Source organism: Pygoscelis adeliae, unplaced genomic scaffold (assembly GCF_000699105.1).
Source record: "Pygoscelis adeliae isolate BGI_AS28 unplaced genomic scaffold, ASM69910v1 Scaffold227, whole genome shotgun sequence".
Classification (NCBI taxonomy): domain Eukaryota; kingdom Metazoa; phylum Chordata; class Aves; order Sphenisciformes; family Spheniscidae; genus Pygoscelis; species Pygoscelis adeliae.
In genome coordinates this window covers 4057074-4069866 of record NW_008825100.1, presented here as the reverse complement: position 1 = coordinate 4069866, position 12793 = coordinate 4057074, and the positions used below count along the sequence as shown (strand labels likewise).

General features: G+C 45.1%; 1 protein-coding gene across 1 annotated transcript in view; it reads right to left on the bottom strand.

Moving 5' to 3' along the window:
• TFCP2L1 (transcription factor CP2-like 1) overlaps positions 1-12793 on the bottom strand; it is a 34620-nt gene that overhangs the window by 16291 nt on the left and 5536 nt on the right. The window lies entirely within an intron of this gene.

Here is a 12793-nt window from a genome sequence, read left to right as displayed (position 1 = left end):
ATTGCAGGGAAAAAAACAAAACTAAAGAATCAGTACTCGGATGCTGGAAAACAGGATCCCTTTATAAAATTAAGCGAATAATAGCAACCTAACCCGAAGAAAGCTGAACTCCCCCTAGCGTCAAAGAGGGCAAAGAAGTCACTCAAGGCTCTGGTACACAGATCATCACTGACTCATCAGCACTAACAGGCATAGACTGCAATTTTCTGCTAAAACTGAATCAGTAACACATCATTCTTACTCAGGTAGCTAAATCCGTAAAGAAATGTGGCTGCAAGCGTGACTAAAACAAACTGTATTCTCAGTTCCCAAGACAGCTGCAAGTAGCTAAGCCCAAAACATACAGCTGAAAGAGAGAGAGTTCCCCTATACTGAGTTTTTCCATCTGTCTCAGATGGAAATACAGATAAATACAGGTTAGACTACATCTTTCCAAGTCAACGCCTGGTGGTAAAGCTCGAGACGGGGGCAGAGGGTACCGAGACTCTGCAATGATTTGATTGAATGGTCTGACCTTGACCAGGGCAGTATCTGGTCCCCAGCTGACAGGGGTTTAAGATCCACAGGGCTCAGATGGAAGGAAAAGCCTGAAGAAAACATCTGTGGCAATGGAGAGCAGCGGTGGCAGTTTCACAGCAGTCCCCCTTTACCAGGAGGATATTCAACATTGCTGAACATTAGTCTCAAACCCAGTGCTAAAGGCCAGCAATTTGCTGAAACCCTTTTCCTTCCATGCTCTCAACATTGGCCATAGCTGCACCACCACAGGCAACACAGGTTCAAGATAGCTTCAAAGTTGGTAACCAGGCTGCGCTCTGGTCATGTTGTAATATCGGACACATACATACAAGGGCACCTAAAGCATCTCTCTCACTACTTGAAATGAAGAACACATTTTGCAAGCAAATCCCCAGCATAGCTGAGGCCAAAGCAGCCTCCTGCCTGCCTGTGCGACCCAGTGCTCCCCTCGCACAGAGCTTGCCACAGCCCTCCTTCCCTACTTCAGGCAGGGAACAGAACGGTAATAAATATTTGGAAAACCACATTAAATTCCTGAGACGCAATCTCTCTCCCAGCTTCACTGAAAGCTTCAGGGGCACCAATAAAAACCTGGGTGGGTGATGATACACAGTAATTTGTATTTTGAGCAGACATTCCCTGAGCAACAGCAAATTTATGCAATCTCCTCCTAGGCTAGAGTTTGAGCAACTCTGCTTTACAAACAAGAGTAGTATCCAGCAAAGTAGTAACCACCCAGGTCCAGAGAGTTCCTGCTTGGTGATTCATAAAGCAATTGCATCTATCTTAAAGAGGATTTATAGACTCTTTACTTAAACTTTTATTGTCTTCGGTAATTAATGCACATTAAATGGAGGCATGACCACTTAGTTTGGGGACAAAAGAACTGAAAGTCAACCATTCACTACGGATGAAAAATAATTTAGTTGAACATGGGAACACTTTCACACGCTCAAAAGGTACAAGCTATAACCGTTTAACTGATTTCCGTTGCTGGAATTTAGTCAGCCATCAGGAATTCTAGGCAACTTCTGATTATAGAAGATTATCATTATTTCAAGCTCAAAGTTACATTTTGTTCAAAGATTATTTGCTACACAACCACAATATCCTGCTTGCTTTTTTTTTGTTTTGGTGTTACGTTTCAAGGGCCACTTGCACCACGCATTTTGTGGTTTTCTGCACAATACACCAATACGATATACTAATTTCCAATTAGGATGCTTATGTTCCAGACCAATATGACTCAGGCCTTACTTAATCTAGCCAAGCAGTCTGCATGTTTTTCCAACAATTAATTAAACCCTAACCTTATACTAAGCAATATCCCCAACAAAAGTTGGTGGAAAGAAAAAAAAAAACCAAAACAAACAACTGCGAGTCCTCTTTCTCAGAATGGATCCACACAGCACTAGACAGAACCAGCCTGGAAACTGTTTGATTATTAAGCCAAGCTGGCCAATAAAAATTCCATTTAGCAACTTTATATGGACATCCTAAATAGCGTACAGATAAAGGCAAAGGAATGCTGACAGTCGAATGCAGCACACAGAAGGAGGGGGAGGAAAAAAAAAAAGAAAGCATTTATCCTCCTAAACCAAAGCACATCCAGCAGGCAGGAGGATCACCTTTGAAACAGCCAAATGCTGTTCAGGGCATCAGGCACACAGAGATTTTTCTGACAAGAAAGATTAAGGAACCCACAGGGAAGAGTGACAGAGCTGGCGTCTGAACTTGCATGCTTGATTTCCCACACCATTTTAGCCAGACAAAAGCAAAAATAAAACTTAGTATAAGACTTGCTGAAGTGTCCCGTGTGCAGACACTCTGCAGGACAAGGAACAAGGTCAGAATTCTCCCTCCCCAGGCCAGAAACGGCAGTGGACATTCTGCAGTTGCTTACTGCTGCCTCATTTGACAAGATGCTGTAGGAGATGTTTATCCAGTGGATATTATGAATGCACCAGCTACACAATAGGCCACCCTGAAAGCTCCCACTATGATAGGAACATGAAAATCCTGCAAAGGAGGACAACTGTGGGCCAGGAAATGCAGAAGGAACACAAGAGTCATCCTGACTCAGTAGCCCATCTTGCCCCACATCTCATCTTCAACACAACACGCAGTTATAAGCACCCAGGGATGGAGCAGGGTGGACACAGCCCACCCTTTCCTGGCCATAACTTCCCAGTTTCTGGTATTCAGTGTCCAGATGATATCCATATCAAGCTGCCCAGTCATGACCAATGCAAACAAACTCCTCTTCTGTACAGTCTCCTTCTGAACTTGCTTATACCGTGGCAATAAGAATCACAATTTACACATGCCTTGCTTTAGGATTCACAGCCTTGCCCTTCACCTGCCTCCTGACTGTTTCCCTTTGCAGCAAAGCTATCTTAGCTCCACTGTGTTCCAGTACCCATCTGAGTGCAGTACTGAGGATACCTGCCCTACCTGCCACTACCACCAGGGTAGCAAGACTACAGGAACACAGCAGACCAATTCAACTACTAATTCTACTACCACAGCATAGAGTTACACTGTCATCATGTCTCTTCCTATGTTTTTCCTCCTTTTACAATCCGCCCCCAACTCGAGGGTGTTTCTTTGTCCCATTCTTTCCCTACCTCTTTCTTGTGGGAAAGCCAAACACATGCCTCGGAGCCAAGTTTGCTGGAGGAAAATGTCAGTGCTCATTTACTATGTGAACATTTGGCTGAGCCCTACTCTTCCCAGACTTTTGAAGATGGTCTATTTCACAGTGGTGACATTTCATAGCTAACAGGCACTAACAGAAACACTCATTTACACTGGTTTCCACTCAAAAGAGAGGGATGTACATTTAATTCCTCCAAGACTACAGTCTAACTTTGAATCAAGGACACAAAACCAGCCAGTAGACACAGAAACACTCCCAGTTGCCAAGTTCACTGTGAGCACCTGGGCTTCTCTCGCATAGGCCTCATCCACTTTGTTGAACCCCACCTAATCTAATGTATAAACTTTTCATGGTATAAACTTTGATTTAATACAAATTAATCAGTGAAGGAATTATGGACTTCTGCTGGAAAGCTGAAAAAATATCTGCCCTATGAAAATAATTTCTTCCTGTATTTCCACTTCTCTAGCATGTACTTGAAACACCTAGGACTATCTTAGTCACATCTGTCCAGCTCAGAAAACCTCAGCACCCCCGTGTAAGTAAAAAATACAGGCTTTTTCTGGTTTCAACCTGTTCTAAGTCAATTTGGACAACAGGTTTTATAGCTCTGTAAGAGTAGCTTTGTTTTCATAGCTAACAGGCACTAACAGAAACACTCATTTACACTGGTTTCCACTCAAAAGAGAGGGATGTACATTTAATTCCTCCAAGACTACAGTCTAACTTTGAATCAAGGACACAAAACCAGCCAGTAGACACAGAAACACTCCCAGTTGCCAAGTTCACTGTGAGCACCTGGGCTTCTCTCGCATAGGCCTCATCCACTTTGTTGAACCCCACCTAATCTAATGTATAAACTTTTCATGGTATAAACTTTGATTTAATACAAATTAATCAGTGAAGGAATTATGGACTTCTGCTGGAAAGCTGAAAAAATATCTGCCCTATGAAAATAATTTCTTCCTGTATTTCCACTTCTCTAGCATGTACTTGAAACACCTAGGACTATCTTAGTCACATCTGTCCAGCTCAGAAAACCTCAGCACCCCCTGTGTAAGTAAAAAATACAGGCTTTTTCTGGTTTCAACCTGTTCTAAGTCAATTTGGACAACAGGTTTTATAGCTCTGTAAGAGTAGCTTTGTGTGTAATATTTACTTGAGTTTCAGATAACTAAGAAGAATGGTCCTGGGTGAGGGTGCTGAAGAGCAATGCAGGGGAGCTGAGTACGACTCCTGACCCCCCCCAGCAGCTCCCTCAGATGCCCTCAGGTAAGTCACTTCCTTCACCACGTTTCCGCAGTAAGAAACTGGGAGAAAGCAAGTCCCACTCCCGCACCTGGCTACTCCGTTAGAGCCTACCACAGAGCAGGGAAGAAGATGTGATTGACAACTGTCCCATCAAAGCAAACTGTACCTTCCACACAGGTCACAAATGTGGCACCGAGCTAGGACAAGAGGAATCTCACTGCTTAAGTACTTGATGGCTAGTTTCAGGAACACATAATAAATGCTTGGTAGGAAGCAAAGGGAAAAAAGGCATTTTTTTCCCAGCCTCTTTAGAAAGAAGGTATCGTTCGTTACACCTATAAAAACAGCTAATCATGTCAAACCTACAGGGCTTCCCAAGCTTCTTATTGCTACCTAAAACGTGATCTTTTAGGACACTGCAAGTTGAGGAAAGCTAATTGAAGAATTTCTACATCTTCTCAGATTAATAGGTACATTGATACAGACTGCAAATGCTGTAAAAACACAGGCAAAAATTTCACTATCATAATTACAAGATTCTCAAAGTAGATATGGATAATGGAGGAAAGTAAAAGAGTGACATGGAATATAAGGAAAAAAATCTTACAGATATTCTCTTACTTCTCACTACTCTCAGAGGAACTTCTGAGCACTTCCTTCCTTCACAGATACTGAAGATTTATGGAAGTGGGAGAACAAAATGCAGTCTAGGGGCTTCCAGTAGGAGTTGTGCACAGGCTACAATCCAGCAAGTTCACAATCCCGTTTGAATTTTATCCAGATGTTAGCAACAGAAGAAAGGATTACAGAAAGAATAGAAAACAGCCTCTTGGTTAAAAGACAACTGAGATTCTAGCTTCCTAGGGACAACAGAAGTCAGATGCTCTACTTATGCAGAGGTGCCCTGTCATCTGAAGCAAGATTCATAGTGAGCTTAGGGATGGTGTGGTTTGGAGACAGGGTTGTTTATCCTGGGCTGCCAAGTGAAGACAGAGCTGCCAAACATATGGGGAAATTGCTGCTAGCACAATTAATGGCTTCAGCTGAGACACCAAAACCTACTCAGAGCTCTCTTCAAAGTCAGGCAGGAGACAAATTCCTTCTCCAAAGACAAAGAGGTGCACCACAAGAACCAAAAATACCAAGTAGCCAGTCTCAGAAACGGGAAAGACAAACCAGCTTTGTTAGCCATTTTTTTAAGCCATCCAAACCCAGGAACAGAGTGGAAAGGGGTCAAGGAGCAGTACGGCACCCCACAATGATCAGGGATCAAGGACGCATAGGTGGGCAGGCACCAGGGAGCACCTGATATTGACAGTCTCAGCAACACAAAGTCATTGTTGTGCTTGTGATCTCAGGCAAGGGTGGAGCACGTGTTCACACAGGAGAGGCCGCCAGCAGCAGAGCTCCTTGAAATACCCAGGGCCTGGTCAGTAACGGCAGTGATTGTTAGGAAAAGAGGCAGTTCTTAGCATGGGACAAAGCAAAAATATCCCCACAAACAGAGCTATAATTAAACCAGAAGCACACCCAGGCAGAACTGGTCACTCAGCCTTCTCTACACTTCATTTAGGCAAATAAAGAATTGTTCCAGGAAAACTACAAACATTCAGATAGTTGTGACCCCATAAAAACTCAATTACGTGTAAGTTAACGTCAATACAAAACAGCTTTTTTCATTTACTGTAAATCTCTGTGTTTAAAACTGGGTTTTCTGACTGTAGAAGATCGGACAACTGAATTTTAACTCTAGACTTTTTAAGGGCGTCAAAGGTTCTCTTTTGCCTTCTGTTGCAAGCTATTTCATCTCCTACCCAAGCAATTAGCAATCATTTTCAAGATGTCCTCTTCAGCTGCTCGTTGCTCAGTGCTTTCTGCACCAAGGAGAAACCTTGGTGGAGAAACCTTTGGAGGAGAAACCAAGACAGGTCTGCAGTAAGCTGAGGCAGGACAACACCCAGCAGATTTTAAACACAGCACAGTTTAAAGTGTAACAGTTTATGCACACGTGTCTTGAACCTGGATACATGCCTTTGCACCTAAGGGCTGAAATTTAGGGCTTTCATTTAGGTGTGACCCAGACTCAAACTAAGTCCATCTTTAGCTTCATGAGGCATTTGTTGCTTATGCACCTCTACAGCAACGCTCCCAATACCATCACAGGTCTTCTCAGATGTTAGTGGTTTTCTCTCATGGTTTGGGTTTTTGGCTTGTTTGTTTTCTGAACTGTCTAGGGCTGGCAATAAAGATGACTCCTGGAAGACACTGTAAAGCAGAGATGGCCAGCCTTCCTAACCCTAACCAGCTGTACACTAAAATCCTCACATGGCTAAGAACCACAAGTGCCATACCGCAGTTCTGGAGAGCTGAACAGAGCCCAGGAAAACTTTACAGGCAGGTGATGGCCAGTTACTCTGAAGTACCACTGGAGGACAGGGCTGGATTTGTCACACAGCCTGCTCCCAGTGACCTCCTGCCATCAACCTTAACCACCCTCTATTTAGAGTAATTTAGATCTGAGGCTCTGAGCCAACCCAATGCTGGTCATGAAACAAAATCATGACTTGAATAGCTCGCAGTCCACATGTGGTTCTGGCACTACGAGCCGATTCCCCTGGGCAATGACTTTCAGGTTTTTGTGTTTTTTGGCTTTTTGTTTTGTTTTTTAAAGGAATGATTTTATTTCCTCACATTTATTAGCATTCAGATCTACTGCACAGTGCTTGTTTCCTCCACATTCCTCCTGGTGCAATTTCTAGAACCACCTTCATTGCTCCCATTTCTGTCTGTGTTTGAATCTAGTTTCAACCAGCCATGGTCAAACCACACCCCATATGACTGCAGACCATGGAATATGCAACTGCATCAAGTCCTCTTGCTAAAGCAGTGGTTTGTAATATGGTTGCTGGTTGATTGTTTGTCTGAAAATCCCTATCCACAAGAGACACTGAAATAGTGCTAAAAGGCGGGCTAGTTCCAAAAGCGTTAGGCGATGTTTGTACTGCAGACTTCTGGACAGTGTAGCTCTGTTGACAGATGCGATCCCTGACCAAAGGAGCGATGCCAGCAGCAGCTCCTAATGTGAGGACACAGCACCTTTACCAGTTTTGTGGACTGAAGGTGGAGTGATGTTAAGACACCATACTAATAAGTCTATACTTTGTCCCATCGGATGAGTAATTCTCCTGAGGTGCAGTAAAGGTATCTCAATATAGGAACTACCCTAAGGATTAGCAAACTAAGATGATGTTCAATTCCGGCTAACGGGGCTCTGGCTCCAGTTTCCCAAGGCATGTGGGAAGGCGGGGGGGAAGATATCGGGAAGGACAAGTGTAATGAGTCAGTCTTTGGAAACCAAGCTAAGGATTTGACTCTAGTTACTTCATTTACAGGCTGGTTCTAGAGCTGCGGTCAGCGAGCACTCACGGTTTCAAACTGGAGCAGACAAGCTTGGGAGCCTGCCACTGCTGAATGTCCCCAAGTCAACTTAACACAACAGCTAAACTCACTCCCTTATGCTCCCTCACAAATGCTTCCCCGCCGTTGCTGAAAACACTGGTCTCCAGCTCAGGAGTCCTCTCAGCTTCCTCCTTCACCCTTGTGGAGAGCCCAGGCTGAAAACCTCTTCCTCCTCAATGCCACTAACCATCTCTCTGGGTCTATCCAGCAAGAAGCAAGGCTTATGAGCAGTCATGCTCCACAAGCCTGGAGCTCTCTCCCACCCCTCTCCTGTTTGTACACAAACACAGCCACTGGACAGCCCTTCTTCCTAGCCCATATGAAACCCATTCAAGATCTCTCCTGAATCTCTCAACTGGTTCCTCTTCTATCTCTGCTATGCAACTTGGCCTTCAATTTGCTACCCAGTTCTTCCAGCTTTCCCCACTCCATAGCTCTGTCAGACCTGACCTTTCTGCTATCCAGTTCTGTGCATGGACTACCTCCTGAGCTGGTCCACTCACCAACCTCCATTGAACCAGTCATGCGTGGAGTCAGTGTTTCAGGGCACGGAGCAGAGCTGCTTCACGGTGACAAAAGGTCAGTTGCTGAGTGGTGAAGAGCTCGAGTCAGGAACAAACATTTGGACAGCAAGTGGCAAGAGTCACCCAGCAAGCAGAAAACCCCAAACCCAGTCCTCACGATTTAGGTAAGTAACCACATTGGATGTGAATTGCTTTGTTGAAGCAGGGACAGCCACTGTGGTTTTGCATCTGCCTAACTAGGAGCTAGCTATGACTGAAGCTCTCACCAGCACCGACAGGGTGGAGGCACATCCATTAATGAAGTTACCCATTTGCTAAAGTAATCCATCACAAAACTCAAGCATACAAGGAAGAAGGGAAGTTTTATGTAACAGTGTTTGGCCAAACCACGATAAGCACAGAAAGAGGGTAAGGTGCAAGAGGTGTCCCTTTGCTTATAGGCTGCGTAAGGCAATAAGGTGTACGGAATGGTCTAAATTGCTTTGTGAGATGGCTATGGCACTGCAGCTGGGTCACAGTGCTCTGGAGTCAGTCAGCTCTTCTGCCATGCCGTGAGTATTGGCTCCAGAGACCTGGGCTGCCTTCAGGTCCCCTTCACATACCTCCTCAGGCTCATACAACATAAGTCTATTAAGGGTATTAGTTTTCTGTCAGAACCTTTAACCTGCACTTAGCTCTAGCTCAGGCAGGACAATTGAGACCAGTGTGGGATTCCCTGCCTTGTGTTGAGCAGGTCAAAGTAAAGAGTTGCAGCACCCTCCTCTGATTTTAGAAAAGGGATGAGAAAATACCTACACAACAGGTACCTGCTGGGAAACTATATAGCTCAAGAATAAAAAAGTGGTTCCCACAGAGAAGTGTCGCTGAAAGGAAGAGAGTGTTTGACTCAAGCACTTCTATTTTTGCTTTTAAACAGACACACCTCCAATTTTTTATTCCAGAAGGTCAATGCATGAGGAACATGCTTTTGACACAGATGTCATGAAAAAGACCAAATACCCTTTTATGCAGAAGTCTCTAAACAGAAACCTCTAAGTGCAATAGGAGGTTACCTGCCAATTCAAATTGATTCTCTGGCCTGGAATTGCAAGACAAATCCTCATCTCTTTTTAACCCCAGACAATGTCCTCACTGATATCCCACCAACAGAGATTAGACTCCCCAGCTCTGACCACAGCTGGCTGAAAGGTGTGTCCAGAATCCTCTTCCCCCATATCTGTAGTTACCTTCAATGAACACACAAGTTTCTCACAGCAGCTCATGTACACATGGGAGCAGACTCCAGTCCCTTTTTCATAACTAGCACAGGCAAGTAATTTTGGTCTAAAGGACTTAGTATCAAGGTAGATTACATGTCAGACAAATTTACAGTCAAGGCCTGCCCTTGCTACCGGAAAGGGTCAATGCCGGGAGAAAGAGTGCAGCCAATGGTGTGGACTCCTGCAACCTGCTGGAGTGGAGCAGAATGGCTTTTAAAATAGGTAAGTTGCAAGATCTCAAGGTGGGGGGGGGGGAATCTACATACAGAGAGCCTTGAATTTCAAGAGGTTTTTCAGGAAACCCAGAGCATCTCAGTGTAAGAAGGAAGACTAATTGCTTGGGAGCTTAAATAAATGAGGTGAGGATGCTCCTGAGAAGGTGGCAGCCAGATGCAAAGTTCCTGCCAAGAGGAACAGAAAGCAGTGAGCCATTCAACTGTCAGGAGATGCACCACCTTTTACCACTAATCACCCCAAAAACTCTCTGTTGTGGTGTTTTCATGAGTGTGGCAAGCCAACAGCACTAAGGAGTGCCCACTTCTTCCCCCAGCCCCTTCCCAACTCTGCCCCACTGCACAGCTCCTGCCAGCTTCATCCCTGCTTTGTTCCTCCAGGCCTGTCCAGCCTTATGCTCCCCAGGGTGTATTCTGCAAGGACACATCCCACCTTCCACCTTGACGGATGAAAGAGATGCAGAAGATACGAGCACTGGTGGTCTGCCAAGGAAACAGGTCAGTACTGTATCAAGATGGAGCAGGAGACAACTCCTTGTGATAGTAAGCAGGAGAAAGCCTAACACAACATGGTCTGTCTGCAAAGGCAGTAACAGTCTTACTTTACATAGGAAAACCTGGACTGCTTTAGTCACACAGTTTCTTAAAGCTCATGGTATTGTGTAAAGAGTTGTCTAACTTTTGCCCTACCGAGGTAAAAAAGCAGGCACTGCCTCATGTATGCTAAAATATTTGGCCATCAACTGCTTTTCACAACAGTAAATCTTTTACTCCGAAACAGGAAAGAATTCAGTGTTTCACATGAAGATTCATCTCCATCTCACCCTTGATATGCCCCGTATCACCTCCTGGGGTCTGCTGTATTTGGATGGATAAACTGGGAAGACAGTCACAAATCTCAAGAATCTTTTGATCTGCAAGACAGCACAGTGCCAGCTTATGCGACAGGAAACATCTGGCTCCTTGGATAGAGCCTGCAGCACTTGGCTGATCTTCCTAGGGGGGCTCCATGGGTCTACCAGTTAGCAACACAGATCCAGCAGCCAGACACACCTGAGGTCAGAGCCCAAAGGAGGTCAGAGCTCTGCTTTGTACAAACATTGAGAGAAACATAGCCAGAGGAGCACCTGATTGAGCTTCACGCTCAGTGCACAAAGCTTGTTGAGCTGAGGCAGTGTCCTGAAGCAGGACAGGATCTCAGTAACATAGGGCAGACAGCCTTCACCTTGTTGCTAGACCAATGCCCTTGTTTACAACCCGGCAGAAAATAAGTGTAGTAAGTTTTAGCATGATCTGTGCCTGGAGAAGCCTGATCCCTCCAGGACCCACATGCAGGACAGATGTGTCTGCACAAATTGCACAGCTCCTGCCAGCTTCATCCCTGCTTTGTTCCTCCAGGCCTGTCCAGCCTTATGCTCCCCAGGGTGTATTCTGCAAGGACACATCCCACCTTCCCCCTTGACGGATGAAAGAGATGCAGAAGATACGAGCACTGGTGGTCTGCCAAGGAAACAGGTCAGTACTGTGTCAAGATGGAGCAGGAGACAACTCCTTGTGATAGTAAGCAGGAGAAAGCCTAACACAACATGGTCTGTCTGCAAAGGCAGTAACAGTCTTACTTTACATAGGAAAACCTGGACTGCTTTAGTCACACAGTTTCTTAAAACTCATGGTATTGTGTAAAGAGTTGTCTAACTTTTGCCCTACCGAGGTAAAAAAGCAGGCACTGCCTCATGTATGCTAAAATATTTGGCCATCAACTGCTTTTCACAACAGTAAATCTTTTACTCCGAAACAGGAAAGAATTCAGTGTTTCACATGAAGATTCATCTCCATCTCACCCTTGATATGCCCCGTATCACCTCCTGGGGTCTGCTGTATTTGGATGGATAAACTGGGAAGACAGTCACAAATCTCAAGAATCTTTTGATCTGCGAGACAGCACAGTGCCAGCTTATGCGACAGGAAACATCTGGCTCCTTGGATAGAGCCTGCAGCACTTGGCTGATCTTCCTAGGGGGGCTCCATGGGTCTACCAGTTAGCAACACAGATCCAGCAGCCAGACACACCTGAGGTCAGAGCCCAAAGGAGGTCAGAGCTCTGCTTTGTACAAACATTGAGAGAAACATAGCCAGAGGAGCAGCACCTGAGTGAGCTTCACGCTCAGTGCACAAAGCTTGAAGAGCTGAGGCAGTGTCCTGAAGCAGGACAGGATCTCAGTAACATAGGGCAGACAGCCTTCACCTTGTTGCTAGACCAATGCCCTTGTTTACAACCCGGCAGAAAATAAGCGTAGTAAGTTTTAGCATGATCTGTGCCTGGAGAAGCCTGATCCCTCCAGGACCCACATGCAGGACAGATGTGTCTGCACAAATTCTGCCAAAGGGGAAAAAAAAGCCCAGGGAAACACATGGTGCTTGTTTAGCCAGGAGTAAAAATTAGCCTATGAGGTCAGTTAGAGGATCTTGCTGCCCTGAACGCCACCAACTTGTCAAATTAGGGACTGAGCAGAGCCACATCACCCAGACAGTGGGAGCAACGTCACACTGCCCAGACCACCTAGGAGCCCTTGGATACTTGCTAGCTCATCCTCTGGCAATGCCCTCCAGCAGCACTTGGAGACTTGCAACGTTAAGAGCCCTCCCCAACCCAAAGTTTGCCAATCAGCTTAATTAATCTGGTCTTTTAAGATGAAGGTAGGAGGCTGCAGTTTAAATTGGCTGAGATCAAGCCAGTACCTGGCCACAGGAAACTCTGCATGCTATAATGCTGCTTTAAGTCAACAGTTAAATCAATGGTACTTCATTATTTTATATCAGTTGACAATCTGATATATAAATGTGAAAAATTAAATATTCCTCTTTTCCTCCATCCCCTTCCCCATCTCT